Below are 15,634 nucleotides of genomic sequence, written 5' to 3'. Positions count from 1 at the left end.
ACCCCTGTTGTTTAATTACGGTTTTGCCTATCAATTTTTGATTCCAATCCACCTGGGCCAGATCCCTTTTTAACTCACTGAAGTTAGCCCTCCTCTAGTTAAGTATTTTTAAACTTGATTTGTTCTTTGTCCTTTTCCATAACTATTCTAAACCTGATGATATTATGATCATTGTTCCCCAAATGCTCACCCACTGAAACATAGTTCATTTGCCCCACTTCATTTCCCAGCACTAGATCCAGCACTGTGTTCTTCCTCATTGGGCTGGAAGCACACTTAAAGTTCTCTTGTAAACATTTCAGGAAGAGACATGGACCAACCACAACTTCTAGCTGTTCCCCTTCCCCCTTTCAAAATGTTCGGCACCCTTTCAGTGAAATTCTTTACCCACCAGGGAAGCAACACACCATGTGAGTCTCAGTTAGTGGTTGCAGAAACACCTGTCTGCCACACGACTATTAAATCCCCTATAACCACGGCATTCCTACACTTTGCTGTACCCCGTGCAGTCCTTTGCCCCATGGTGCCATTCGCCAGACTGCACTTCTTCAATATTGAAAACCTGTTACTGACTGCTACACTCCCAGAGTATTCCACTGCATTGCCTGCTTCTTCCCACTCTTTGCCCTTTGCACTGTTATTATCCCAGTCTATTTTTGGATAATTGAAGTCACCCATTATCACTACTCTGTAGCTCTTGCAACTTTCTGTAATTTACCTGAAAATTTGCTCCTCTATCTCCTTCCCATTATGTGATGACCTATAGAATACATCCAGTAACGTAATAGCTTCTCTATATTTCCTTAATTCTAAGGAAATAGGCTGTCTTTGATGTCTCAACTACATCATCCCGTTCCAGTGCTAGAATAGTTTCTTTGATCAATACGGCCACTTTTTTCCTTCCCTTTCTTTCCTGAATACCGTGTAGCCAGGAATATTAATTTCCCAATCCTCCCCTTCTTTGAGCCAGGTCTATATCATAGTCCCATATGGCGATTTGTGCCTGTAGCTGACCAACCTTATTTATCATGCTAATGTGCATTTACACAAATACACTCTAAACCTATCTTAGAATGCCTCGCATTTTCAGCATGTCGATTTTTCCTGTTTCTTAACTATTCTTCACTCTAGTGCTATTTGTGCCTCCCAGTCCTCTGTGCACCTTGTTTCTTCTCTAATGTTTCATCCTGGTGCCCACCCCCCTGACAAATTAGTTAACACGCCCCCCCCCACAGCACGAGTTAACGTCCCCACAAGAACATTGGTCCCAGCTCTGTTGAGATGCAACCCGTCCATCTTGAACAGGTTCTTCCTTCCCCCAAACTGGTCCCAATGCCCCAGGAATTTGAAGCCCTCCCTCCTGCACCATATCTCCAGCCATGCGTTAACCTGTTTTATCCTACCATTCCTATACTCACTAGCGCATGACACTGGGAGTAATCCAGAGATTACTACCTTTGAGGTCCTGCTTTTTAACTTCCTCCCTAGCTCTTGAAACACTGACTGCAGGACCTGAACCTTTTCCTTCCTGGGTCATTGGTTCCCACATGGACCATGACTTCTGGCTGTTCCCCTTCCCCCCTTTAAAATGTTCGGCACCCTCTCAGGTGAAGTTCTTTATCCACCAGGGAGGCAACACACCATGCGAGTCTCAGTTGGTGGTTGCAGAAACACCTGTCTGCCCCACGACTATTGAATCCCCTAAAACCACGGCATTCCTACACTTTGCTGTGCCCCTCACCCCCGTGCAGTATTTTGCCCCATGGTGCCTTCCTCCAGACTGCACTCCTTCAATATTGAAAACCTGTTAGTGACCGCTACACTCCCGGAGTATTCCACTGCACTGCCTGCCTCTTTCTACCATTGTCAGATGGCCACCCACTTACTGTCCTGTGCCCTCTGTGGCTGTGGGGTGGCTACCTCCTGAAACATACAACCCAGGAAAATGTCAGCCTCCTGTATGCCCTGCAGTGATTCCAGACGTTCCCAAGCTATAATAATGCCCAGTAGGAGTCAGTGCTTTCGAGAGAATGGGGAGAAGGGGAAAATAGTTGAATGAAATAATATTGAAAGGGTACCCATGGAACAGACACTTCAATCAGAGGTAACTCAAGTAGTCTAAATGAAAGGCAGAACTAACAATGGGATTCTAACTCTAATATTGTGGTTACCTTGAAATGGAACAATGTTACTCTCCATTGTGAGGGATACATACCAAACCGCATTTCTCCCTACATTGGCAACATGATGTGACTGTGTGCTCCAATTACCATATCTGAGTCACAGTCACAATTCTCGAGGCAAGTTAGTGTTGAAAGCAAAAGCCTTTAGATGGGTTTATTAGAATCCATGCTTTGAAATGCCAGGACTATCAACAGACTGGCAGGCTGGATGGATGATCAGCCCTTTGCTTCAATCTTCTTAACAGGATTAATACTATATTAACATGATTAAGGCCAAGAGAACATGCTGAAACATCTCTATAATAGTCAATAGGAAGATCGTTGAACTGTGATGGCATTAATTTATCTTTCCGGCCTTATTAATCTGAATGCTATTCCTGGTTTTACTGTCATCTTTCTATTAAAATGCTAAATGTCAAAGATAATGTTTGTTCAGTGCTTGTTTGGATGAAATGTCCTCTTTTGAATAGTGCAGTTAATCTCATTAGTGATGCAGAGGATCATTGAACACTACTATTTGCTTAACTACGATTTCATTCCGGAATGCCCATTGTAGTAATGTAAGGTCATTGAGTGCAGCTCAAGTTCTTCACCAGAAGTCAGGAGAAGTCAGTTGTGAATATTATTCATCAATGGTCTTTTCATCTGTATCATCCAAATTCAAGTGTAGTTCAAAGAGGGAGAATGACACCCTCTCTGACAGACGGTGACTTGCTCAGTGTGTTAGAACACCCTCCATTCACTTCCTGAGGCCCACTTAGCAGTGAATTATTAACAGTGTACTTATTCTCCTGAAGAATTCCTTGAAGCTTGAAAGGCAGGTATTTCATAGCAGATATGGAATATTGATTTTTCCTACTTATGTTTTTATTAAAATTATCCCTTCAAACAACCTACATCAACATATTGATATTTTACATATTGCTGAGTGATAGATTGCTTCCCCCCCTCTTCTCTTCTCCTGAAGGCACAAAGTCTTGTAGGGGATGTCAGCCATGGCTCATTGGGTAGCACTCTCGTCTCTGAGTCACAAGGTCGTGGGTTCAAGTCCCACTCCAGAGACTTGAACACAAAAATCTAGGCTGACACTCCAGTGCAATACTGAGGAGCGCTGTACTGTCGGAGGTGCCGTCTTTCAGATGGGACGTTCAACCGAGGCCCCGTCTGCCCTCTCAGGTAGACATAAAAGATCCCATGGCACTATTCGAAGGAGAGCAGGGGAATTATCCCCAGTGTCCTGGCCAATATTTATCTCTCAATCACCATCACTAAAAACAGGTTATCTGGCCATTATCACATTGCTGTTTATGAGAGCTTGCTGTGCACAAATTAGCTGCCGTGTTTCTTACATTACAACAGTGACTACACTTCAAAAGTACTTCATTGGCTGTAAAGCGCTTTGGAATAACCTGAGGTCATGAAAGGCGCTATAGAAACGTATGTCTTTATTTCTTTTCTTTCATCATACCACAAGCACTGGGACTAGTTGTACAGAGACAGATCTGTACACACCAGTACTGTACCCCAGTATTTACAACGATAGACCTGTACCCACCAGTACTGCACCCAGCATTAAAGACCTGTACCCACTAGGACTGTACCCCAGCATTATACAGTGATAGATCTGTACCCACCAGTACTGCACCCCAGTGTTAGTGATAAACCTATACCTAGCAGTACTGTACCTCAATGTTACAGTGACAGACTTGTACCCACCAGTACCGTACCCCAGTGTTGCACGTGCTACAATGGTTCCTCCATTTCCACATGGTCATTCCAGGACTACCCCAAGGTTCCACACTGAGCCTCTTCCTATTCCTCATATGCATTCTACCCCTCAGCAATATCATTCATATTCATGGTGGTCAGCTTCCATTAATATACTGCTCGGCCTCTCTGTTGCTGCTGTAACCACCACCACTACTGTGGTATCTGACTTCTTCACCAACATCAAGTCTAGGATGAGCCAGAAAGTTTTCCAACTTACCAGCAAGACGAAAGTGAAAATCTCTGGCCCGATTCTATCCCCTGACAGTAAACTGAGCTTCTAGCCCGATATTCTGTCCATCACCAAGGCTGTCACTAAACCTCAACTCATCCACACCTTCCTCACTTCCAGGCTCGACTTCTCCAATGCAGTCCTCACCAGCCTCCGATGCTCAGTCGTACGTAAACTACTACCTGTCTAAACCTCTGTCACTTGAATCCTATCCAGTACCTCCTGTCATTTATGTCTTTGACAACCTCCAATCCATTGAATTCAATCCATTGGGAAACAATGTCCTGGTCTTTGTTCACAAATCTCTCCACAGCCTCACGTCAGTTGAACCGGGTGAACTTATGCAGCTCAATGTACCAGAGCATGGCTTTAACGCTTCGGACTCTTGGTATTCTTTTCATTTCCCCCTCCCTCTATTCCCTAGTGAAAGCACAGGCTTCAGCCATTGGACCTCAACCTCCCACTCCCAAACCCTTAAGCCTAGAAATTCGGTGGGCTGCGCCACCAGTTAGCGCCTAAAGAGGGCACTCAGTGGCTTTAGCGCCACTGGCCGCGCCTCCCGCGATATTTAGCTGGGGCGCTAATGGCGGCATTAACCTGTTGCGCTGCGCCGCCTCCGATGACGTCATCGGTGTGCACAGTGCCCCGCAACCGCCCCGATCTCGATATTTGGCAGCGACCGCCTCTGTAGCGCCGTTCGCAAATGGCGCCCGGTTCACGGGGCCTTCCTGTGACGGCAGTGGCGCAAATTAAGGTGGAGGTGCGGGGCGGCCATTTTTTCCGGCGGCTGCCTGCCAGCACCTCCGTCCCCGGCCTCCTGATCGCCCCCCGCGGCATTGCCGGCTGTTTTCCGAGAGCCCGACACTTCTCCTCGGTGCCGGGCTCTTTTGCCGGCACTCACAATCTCTGATCGTGCTGGTGCAGGCCCCTCCCCCTTAAGAATGGGAGGAAGGCCTGCAGTACCGCAGCGCGCCGTGCCGCAGCGTGTGGCGCTGCGGCACGTTGCGCTGCGATATTCCGTTTCAGCGCCCTAAGAGGGACGCGGAGCGCCTCGAGCCTCGCCCCGTGTCCCTCTTGGGGCGGTCAAGCTGAATTTCCGGCGGTCGCTACTGCTCCAAACGCTGCGCTAAATCCGGCGCCCAGGCGAGCTTGGCGCCCCGTTTGCAGCTCCACCCAATTTCTCCCCCTTAATCTATTAACCTCTCTCCCACCTTCAAAAGCATCCTCAAAAATCAACTTCCTCAACCATACCTTTGGTCACCTCTCTGATGCTCAGCTGTGAAGTGCCTTGGGATGTTTATTATGTTAAAGGTGTTCGATAATTCAGATTACTGTTGTGATTGAGTTCTGTGCGCAGGATCTAAGTCAAGTGCAGGAAATAAGTAGGGGTAGTGATTTGCTGTGGCAAAAAAAATGAAATTCGTGTGAACAACTGTGGGTTTTTCACTGCTTTTCTACATGAGCTTCTCCCCAAATGCTGTGCATGAAGCATGTTGACACTCAATGCTCCCACATGTACACATTTGTTGTCCCTGCTCACAGCTATTGTTATAGGTGGAAGCACTGACCAGGAACCAGTATTTTGACTGGGTCTGGGATTTACCTGTACAGAAACTGCAGAAATTTGCAAGATTCCTTTGTGGGACCATAACAAATTACTTGCCTTAGACCAGAGTTAAAACATAAAGCACTGAATGAGAACTGCCCATGCAGCCCTGCTCTTGCTTCCACAAATAATATACAATTTACTCCATTCATATAACACCCCGAGGGAAAAGTTCTGCTTAAATGCTCAGTCCTCCTCAAAATGTAATTAAGCAAAACTGGAGAACACTGATCCATCCTCACATCTCCAATATGTAACCCTGGCATGTTCTTCAGAGAACACGTCTCCTTGCCCTGGTAGCATGAAAACAACTGTGATTACCTCAGTTATCCTTTGGGATCCAATAACTACCAATTCCCATTCACCAGCAGATACTAATCCAGATCCTCCTCAAATGGGGATAATAATCTCAACCTCAACTGCTTCTACGCAAATCAAATGGCAACAGTAGTAAACAGCACAGCCAGTGTGGAGAGCTCTTTCTAAGTAGGAATGTCTTGTTCAAATCTAGCCTAGATGGATGGCTGAAAGTCTCCTCTGTCTTCTGGCTGCAAGAGTCTTATGCAAAATGAGTTTAGTAGAACAACATTGGCTCCCGGTCCACCAACGCCTCAAGTTTAAAATTCTCATCCTCTTATTCAAATCCCTTCATGGCCTCGCCCCTCCCTACCTCTAACATTAACATCCTCCAGCCCTACAACCCTCCGAGAACGCGGCATTCCTCCAATTCTGGCTTTTTGTGCATCTCCCACCCCCTTTTCCCCACCATTGACATCCGAACCTTCAGTCGTCTAGACCCTAAGCTCTGGAATTCCCTCCCTAAACCTCTCTCCTCCTTTAAGATGCTCTTTAAAACCTACTTCTTTGACCAAGCTCTTGGGTCACCTGTTCTAATGTCTCCTTCTTTGGCTCAGTGTCGATTTTTGTTTGATAACGCTCCTGTGAAGTGTTTTGGGACATTTTACTACATTAAAGGCGCTATATAAATGCAAATTGTTGTTGTATGATTACACATCATAAAACTGCTGCTAATTTGTCTTTACCGTGTATGTAACCATGCAGTACCTCAACCAGAAGTATTTGATGACGACTCTTAGGCCCTCAAGTGGAAACATGTTTAATTCCCCAACAATAATATCCCTCACCACGTGCACAAAAAGTAAAGGCAGGGGCCTAAAAATTCAGTATAGCCACGTTTGGGGCGCTACAGCATGGCGTTCGCTAACTTTTGCGCCCGGCGCAACTTAGCGCCACTGATGAGCCTCAATGAATCTGAGACTCAACGTTAACGGAGCAAAGCAAGGCTTTTATTAACTCAGAAAGTAATACACAGTGGAGAAGTGTCTCTCATCCAGAGATCTGCTGTACTGCCTGTGAGACACGCTGGGGCCTGCTTAAGTAGGGGCCAGGTATGGGTGGAGCCCTACACACAATACAATACAGGTAAGGAAATGAAACTGAAACTAAACTCCCCTGCTTGTCACAGTCACAGGCACAATCAAACACGGAGAATACAGAGTGCCTGATGAATGGCATATTTCATCACAGCCACCTTTGCCGATATTCAGTTGCATCGCCCCAAGAGGTTGCTGCTGCGCTAAAGCAGGCGATGCACGACTATCATTAGGCGCTAAGCCGGCGATCCGGGGCGCAAACACCGAAGGCGGGCGCAGCGCAGGTGCGGCGAGTTGCTCATTGAGGGCAGACAGTCAGGCACCAGTCAGCACTTAAAGGGGGAGGGTGGAATTGTTTGGCTGCCACGCCTTGCACACTGCAGCCCTAAGGCAAGGCCTGAACACTGCTTCTGGAACTGCTCCACGCCCAGGAGAATGGAGAAGGCCAGGGAGAGAGCGCAGCGCTTCGGCGAGGGTGACCTGAGGCTGCTGGTTGGCGCAGTGGACCGCAGGCGCCATATCCTCTTCCCTGAGGGTGGCAGGAGGCCGTTGCCCGCTGAATATCGGAAAGCATGGAGGGATGTGGCAAACAGGGTCACGTCCAACAGCGTGGTTGGCAGGACACCAAACCAATGCCGGAAAAAATTCAACGACCTCACTCGAGTTGTCAGGGTGAGTACCCTTTCCAGTATCCTCCTCATCCCTGCATGTGCACCTCACTTTATGGCCAAAGGGGCCTGAAAGCCCTAATGGCCAGCCCTCGTCCAGCAGCTATGGGACTGTCATGAAAAGTACTTGCACATTCAGGACTTTACACACTGTCAGGGCTAATCGACCATGGGAGACAGTGCGGGCAAGATCAGGGCTTGACACTCTCAGGGCTAATCGACCATGGGAGGCAATGCAGGCAAGATCAGGGCTTGACACTGTACTTAGAGGCTCTCCTTTCTCTTGCAGGCCAAGCTGGTGCATAACAGAAGACAGCAGCGACAGACCGGGCGAGGCCGTCCTGACCTGAAACAGCTGAGCGACCTCGAGCAGCGAGTGGAGCAGATCATGGCAGGCCGGCTGAGTGGCCCCGTCGCCACTGGAGATGCTGACCCTGTTCTGGGCACCAATGGTAAGGTCATCACCTTTTTGACCTCTCTCTTTCCACTTGCGCCTCACACCAGCAGCACTCATGCCTCACTCGCTGCCGCCCTGTCCTCACTCTAAAGCAACTCTTGTGCCTCCCTGCTTTCAGATGCTGACTCGCCAGGTGAGGAGGCGGCCCCTCAAGCTGGCACTGTGTCCGAGTCAGACATAGAGGAGGAGGAAGAGGAAGCCAGCCCATCAGGGACACCCTCAGCCGAGGCAGCCCATGGCCATGATGGTGACACGTCTTCCCTGGAGGGGAGCAGGGGGGAAGGTTCGGAGGATAGTGAAGCTCCGGAGACCAGCGGGCTGCAGCAACGCGGGAGGGGTGGGGAAGCTCGGCGGCCTTCTCCCCGGAGGGTGAGTGCGGCCTCCAGTCCTGCTACGGTGAGCGCAGAGGAGGTGCGGCTCCTAGAGGAAATGGGCGCCCAGGCTGAGCGCAGGCACACTGAGCTCATGGCTGCAGTGGCAAGGATGCCTGACTCCATAGAGTCACTGGCAAGGAGTGTGCAGGAATTCAGTGCAGCACAGGCCAGGAGTCTGCAACAATTCAGTGCAGCACAGGCCAGGAGTCTGCAGTACTCATGGCAGCACAAGCTAGGAGTCAGCAGGACTTCGCTGCATCACAGGCGGCTTCTAGCCAAGTGCTCAGTCGTGCCGTGCATTCACTGGCTGCTGTCATGCAGACACAGACCAGGGCCACACGGGCACTAACTGCTGCCACACTCGCTGGATCGGCCAGGCATCGCCGGGGCACTCGACGTGCCGCAGCAGCCCAGCAGTCTGTGCCTCAGCAGATTGCTGCGCATGCTGCAGTGCTGGCACGTGCACGTGCCAATGTATCAGCCGACCAGGGAGTGCCTGTGATCTGTCAGGTTGGCAGCATTCCTGCAGCCAACACTGTCACTCCTCCATTGCAGCTGCCACCAGCCGTTGGACAGACTGCTGCCGCCCAAGCAGAGGTGGAGCAGTCAGCAGCCGGCCCCTCCAGGCCCAGAGCTGGTCCAGGCTGACCCCCAAGGGCATCTGCCATCTCACCATCTGACCCTCAGCAGCCTTCCCCCAGCCTTGCTGCAGCCACTGGGGTCCCATTGAGGAGGAGCTGCAGGGCGGGTAGGGGCCAGTCACGGCAGCGAAACGGATCACTCTCGCAGGGGAAAATGTAGAAGGTGTGGCCAAATGTTTTGTTTCATATATAAAGGCTGAGACTGCTGTATTTGTTTTATATTTAAAGGCCGAGACTGGTATATTTGTTTTACTTATAAAGGCCGAGACTGGTATATTTGTTTTACTTATAAAGGCCGAGACTGGTGTATTTGTGTTTTTGGGGGGGGGGGTTCTCTCCATTAGTTTGTCATTTGGAAAGGGCACAGAGGTATCACAGTAAAAAAATTTCTTAAATCGCACTGTCCATGTTTTCTTTTGGAAGTCCTGGTTGCCCTGCTCGGCTGAGGGCTTGTGGGGCGGCTACATTCATCCTCTGCCATTGGCACAAGCCATTCCCTGAGAGGGGGCCTAGAACCGAGTTGCAATAAGCCGCTGACGGGCGGCCCTTGCACTTTCTGCCTCCCTCCCGTGCTGGTCCTCCTCCTCCTCTGGTGGTCCTCCAATGTCTACTGGCAGTGGCTGAGTCCTGCGGATAGCCAGGTTGTGCAGCATGCAGCACACGACAACGAAATGGGAGACTCGCTCAGGTGAGTACTGTAGGGCTCCCCCGGAACGATCCAGACAGCGGAACCGTTGCTTCAGCACGCCGATTGTTTGCTCAAAATATTCCTGGTTGCTTGATGGCTGTCATTGTATCCCTCTTCAGCAGGGGTGCTGGGCGCACAGAGCGGGGTCAGCAGCCAGGTGCACAAAGGATAGCCTTTGTCCCCGAGAAGCCATCCTCGTGGGTGAGGCTGGGCCTCGAACATGTCTGCCACGGAAGTCTGGCGCAGGATGAAGGCATCGTGGCTGCTGCCTGGAAAGCGGGCATTGACAGCTAGGATGAGCTGCCTGTGGTCACACACCAACTGCATGTTGAGCGAATGGTAGCCCTTCCGGTTGCGGTAATCCTCGGCATTCTGTAGAGGTGCCCGCAAAGCCACATACATGCAGTCAATGGCGCCCTGCATCATGGGGAAGCCCGCTAATGCTGCAAAGCCCATTGCATGCTCTTGCTGCTTGTCCACGGTCATGGGGAAGGAGATGAACTGACGTCTCCTTCTGAAAAGGGCATTGGTCACCTGGCGGATGCAGCAATGTACCGCGAACTGGGAGATGTTGGAAATGTCCCCAGTAGCGGATTGGAAGGAGCCGGTGGCATAGAAGTTGAGAGCCACCGTCACCTTCACTGCCACCGACAGAGACGTCCTGCTCCTCAGCTGTGGCTGCAGATCTCCGCAAAGCAGGTGGCAGATCTCAGTGACCACCACCCTTCTGAATCGCAGCCTCCGAACACATTGCTCCTCAGACATGTTCAGATATGAGAACTGCTGGCGGTATACCCTGGGTGGGTAAGGCCTCCTTTGCCGACACCTGTTGGCCCTTCTCCGTCTGGCCATGACTGGCACTCTCTCACGGCGTCTCTGAGCCCTTTGAATGCAATGGAGAAGCCCAACGTTTCCACCCATTGCAGCCCCCATTATATGTTTCCAATCAATGCTATGACACTGAAGTTAAAGACAAGTGCAAAGCTCTGGCCTGAAGCCACAAGTACCTGTGCGAGTGTTGAACCAAACCAGAAAGCTCTCTACCTTTGTCTTTCTCCAAAGATCCATCTCTCACAAAGAAGGAGTGGTGCAAAATGGCTGCCATTTATACTGCAAGAGGAGTCCCCTTTAATTAGCGCCCCCCGCTCCCCACAGTGAATGGGAACTGTTCCCCTCTACCAGTCGCTAGGGGCGCCAGGCGCACAATAGGCCGGCACCACTGAATTTCCGGTTCGGGGTGCACAAAGGGCGTTGCACCATGAAAGTATGTCAGGATCTGCGCGCGCAGCTGAGCGTGCGCAAAGGTTTTGCGCCACCGCTAAATCTTAACTGAAGTTCGCGAGAGGCGCAGATCGTGCCGTGCCCGGGCGCTAGCCGCTTAGCGCCCCACTTCTCCTCCTCCTAAGGCGCTAGCGGCTGGCGCAAACAACTGAATTTCTAGGCCAGGGCCTCTTAGCATCTAAAATTTTCAATGAAGACTATAAACAGTCAACATAATAAGATGCGTGCCACACTCTGTTCATATACACATCTCTTTGTGCCTCAAAACACATGAGAGCTATAATTCTTCGCTCTTTGTTCAGTTTTATAAAAGGAACTCAATTAAGTCAAACCACTAAAATAACAGAAAATGCTGGAAATACTCAGCAGGCCAGGCAGCATCCGTGGAGAGAGAAACAGAGTTAACGGGATCAATTTTAACTCAGGCGCGGGGAATTGTCAGGTTCCCCGAATTTAGTGTTTCCCACATGAATCTAAATGGGTCTGTGAGATTGATGCAACTTTAACTTAATTGACCAATTGATTTCCAACATGTGGGAACCCTTGGCAATTGAGTATTTCCAGTCAGAAAGTCGCAGAATATGACGTCATCATTGCTGCTGCTTTTAAGGTCCACAGCAAGCCTTGCATCTTCTGCAGGCTTCCAAACTTTACCATTAAGATGGCATGGGAGCCTGCAGGAGCAACGGCCAGCGGGAGGGCAAGAGCTGCCCCAAAATTTGATGAGGCTTCACTCCAGGCATTGCTGGATGGTGCTAGGGCCCACAGGGAGGTGCTGTTCCCTTCTTCAGGGAGGAAGAGGCCTCCCAGTCAGACCAAGGCTGTGTAGCTGCAGGTGGCTGGGGAGGTCAACTCCTTGGGGGTCACACGGTGCACCTGGATGCAGTGCAGGAAGAGATTTCATGACCGTCATCGCACTGGAAAAGTAAGTATGAAGTTTCCATCACCCTCAATCTGATCCCCATTGCCTTTCCTCACCAGCACTCAGCTTTAGTAATCTCTTCCTCCACATCCCACTTGACACTCACATTCCTCTCTCTCTATGCTCACATTCACCTAACTATTCGACCATACAGCCCTCACACTCCCTCTCACTCTGATGCTTTGAACACAACTGACAACACACAGGGAGGGCCCTTGGTCTTGCAACCTCACTCCATCTTTGTCTTCTTCTAAGTATCTGTGCTATGCAATCTCTGCACTCACTCCACCTCCACTTGTCTCCCTCATTGCAGGAAAAGAGAGCTCACAACAGGAGAAAGCACGCCAGGACAGGAGGAGGGCCACCCTCATTAGCCCAGCTCACCCCCTGGGAGGAAGCCATCCTGGAGATTGTCGGGGCTGACAGAGATGCGGAAGTTGGGGAAGGACAGACAGGTGCATCCCCGCAAGCTGGTGACAGAATAGTTTTCCATCTCTCTCATTGGCATTGCATGAGTCGCTAATAATGATTCTGAAGCTACATCATATGGACTTATGATCATCTGCAAAATGCAATGTGCATGTAACCTTGGCATCACATCTCTAACTTTTTCCTTGACTCCCCCACAGGACCATCGAGACCCCCCCGACCCCAGTGTGCAGGAGGAAGAGCCTGAGCAGCCGGACTCCTCAGAGGAATCTGCAACCTCTGAGGGCGCAGCGTCAGCAGAAATAAGCACACCCAGCACCAGCGCAAACACTCACACCTCGGTGGGACCTTCGGGACATAGAGTAGAGTTGTCACCTGGTGTATCACAGCTCACAAGTGAGCATCAGCAGATTGTGGAGACAGGGACAGCAGTGGAGAGTCCTCGTCGGAGGGCGCAGGACTCTGCCAGCTCGGCTCAGCTGCATGTCGACCCTCTGCCTCTGCGTCCATCCGTAAGATCAGAGGTGATGGAACTCCATGCACAGATGCAGGAGTCTCTGGCAGGTTTTGTCTCCAGGGTCGCGAGTGTGGAGCGAATGGAGGAGTCCATAGCGAACATGAGCAGAGCCTTTGTGGAGTCAGTGGCGCATGAACGCATCAACACGGAAAGGATGGCTACCTAAGTGGAAATGATTGCTGCCTCCATGGTAAGGCTGGTTACGGTAGAGGAGAGGATGGCTACGGTGGAGGAGAAGAGGGCTACGGCCATGGAGGAGGTTAGTCGCCAGGGTATGGAAAACATGGTGAGTGTTCAGAATAGAATGACATCTCTTGAGGAGTGATGGGCATCTATTGAACAGAGAAACCAGACCTTCATGGAAGTCCTTCTGAGTAGGACTGCCATTGCAGATATGGGTCCCCATGGCCCCCCTGATGAGCAGCAAGGTGCTCTCAAGCCACTTGCAGGCACTGAGGGGGACCTGACCCATGAGAGGGAGGTTGGTGACAGACCTCAAGGAAGTGGGGACTCCTCTCCAAGCGCTCACACTTCCATGCCACTGCAGAGCCCTCGGTCAGAGCCCCGCCGGAGTCCACACCCAACTGAGATAGACGTCTAAAGTCCTGCACAGCCTCAGGAGCAGCAGACTGCTGACAAGCCCTCACAGGCTCGCCACCCCAGAGGACGCTCGCCAAAGGTGTCGAGACAGGAGCAGCAGGAAAGTGAGCAATGGGGCCTCCACATCTGCTGAAGCCACAGGCGAACCACTATGTAGGAGCATGCGTAACAGGAAAATAAAGCACAAATAGTCACAAGGGTAGTCACTTGGGTGAAATGTGTATTTTGTAAAAATGCCATCAGTTGTTTGTTTTGCATAAAAATTCTGATGGCAACTGCTGCAGTTCTGGCGCATGTCATTTTGCGAATGGGGCTTTCACATTGGGGGCTTAGGATTACTTGCAGTTGTCAGGATGCTGGTCAAACAGCTCGGAATGCGCAGGGTTTGGCCATCGTCGATGCTCAGGTAAGAAGCTGCGAGGCAAAAGAGTTTGATTTACTAGGCTAAGCAAATCTGGCCAGGATGAGTGCATTCCTTGCATCCCGGGCAGTAATGTTCTCGCGTAATGCTGCCGCTGGTTGATGGGCCTCTGCAGGATGCTCGTTTTTGCCCTCCTCCTCCTCCTCATCATCTGAGGAGGGTATGTGAGGAGCCACTGGGTCTTCAGGAATCTGCAAGCCATGACGCTGTGCCATGTTGTGGAGTGCACAGCAAACCACGACGATTCTGGAGACCCTGGCTGCTGAGTACTGTAGGGCTCCACCTGATCTATCCAGGCATCTGAAGCGCATCTCCAGCAAGCCGATGGTTTGCTCGATTATGGATCTGGTGGAAATGTGGCTGGAGTTGTAGCACTCCTCAGCTTCGTTGGCTGGCCTCCTCAATGGCGTCATTAGCCAAGTCCTCAGGGGATATCCCTTGTCTCCAAGTAGCCATCCGTGAAGTTGGTCTGGCGGACTGAATAGCGGAGGCACACTAGACTGGCGCAGTATGAAGGAGTCATGGCAACTGCCAGGGTACTTGGCACAAACATGCAAAATCTCCACCTTGTGGTCACACACCAGCTGAAGGTTAAGGGAGTGGAAGCCCTTGCGGTTGACAAAAATACCTGGACTGCGATGGGGTGCCCTAAGGGCCACATGTGTGCGGTCAACGTCGCCCTGCACCCTGCCAGCTGAGCTAATCCAACCGCTCATGCCGTCACATTTGCGCGATCCCTGGTGAAATGGATGTGATTGTGCGCGAGGGCAAAGAGGGCATCGGTTACCTGCGTGATGCAAGTGTGTGCGGCCAACTGGGAGATGCTGCTGATGTCTGCTGCTGATCCCTGGAATGAGCCTGAGGCAAAAAAGTTGAGTGCGGTGGTGACTTTGATGGCCACTGGTAAGGAGTGTCCACCTGGTCCTCTGGGCAACAGGTCTTGCTGTATCATTGCGCAGATGTCAGTCACTACCTGTCGCGAAAGTCAGAGCCGCCTTTGGCACTGCTGCTCAGTCATGTTGAGGTAGCTGACCCTGTGTCTGTAGACCCTGTTTGTGGGGTATCTCTTGCGCCGATGGGCTTCCATGCGCTGGCCCCTTCTGGCCTGTGCTGCCTCAGGTGGGTGAGCAGCAGCCTGTCACTCCTGCTGCTGCTGCTGTTGTTCCTGGTTCTGCTGCTGCCGCGCCTGGTGCTGGAGGTCCTCTAATGCCAAGAAGGGAAGGAAAAAAAGGCCTCCCATGCTTCTGGTAGATGCCTCAGTTGAGGAAGCGCTGAGTGAGGGTGGCGAGAGGGGTTTCGCAGGAGGTCACACTGGAGAAGTGTGTGAGGCTCCAACCTTCCACAGGTATGGTAAAGCCTGGTAAAAGTTGCCCCAGGCCTCAGACAACAAAGTCCTGCCACCTGCAAATGGTGACTGATCAAATCTCCTCTTTAATGGTTGACCTGCAGCTGAT

The sequence above is a fragment of the Somniosus microcephalus genome, chromosome 16 (assembly GCF_052327205.1).
Source record: "Somniosus microcephalus isolate GS21.2 chromosome 16, FLI_Smic_1.0, whole genome shotgun sequence".
In the NCBI taxonomy this organism is placed as follows: Eukaryota; Metazoa; Chordata; class Chondrichthyes; order Squaliformes; family Somniosidae; genus Somniosus; species Somniosus microcephalus.
The sequence above is the reverse complement of the archived record's forward strand: the minus strand, read 5'-3'. Positions refer to the sequence as shown.